We start from the raw sequence: 225 nt of genomic DNA, 5'->3' as shown, positions 1-225 counted from the left end.
TCTACCTAGACCTGATCGACACGTTGGTCGACGAAGTGAGGGATGAATATAGAGAGTCAGACCCCCTCGAGATGGCATTGAACACGGTACAAGACAGCATGTACTGCGATTGGGAGGAAGTCTGGAGCATTGTTCGGATTTTAGATGACAGCTCATCGATTGAGTTAGAGGGCTGGAAATACAGGGCCGTTGAGCCCTTATCTTGTTCTGCCCGTGAGTTCCCTT

Source organism: Tarenaya hassleriana, unplaced genomic scaffold (genome assembly GCF_000463585.1).
Source record: "Tarenaya hassleriana unplaced genomic scaffold, ASM46358v1 Cleome291, whole genome shotgun sequence".
NCBI classification, from domain to species: Eukaryota; Viridiplantae; Streptophyta; class Magnoliopsida; order Brassicales; family Cleomaceae; genus Tarenaya; species Tarenaya hassleriana.
Note: the sequence above shows the minus strand (reverse complement) of the source record.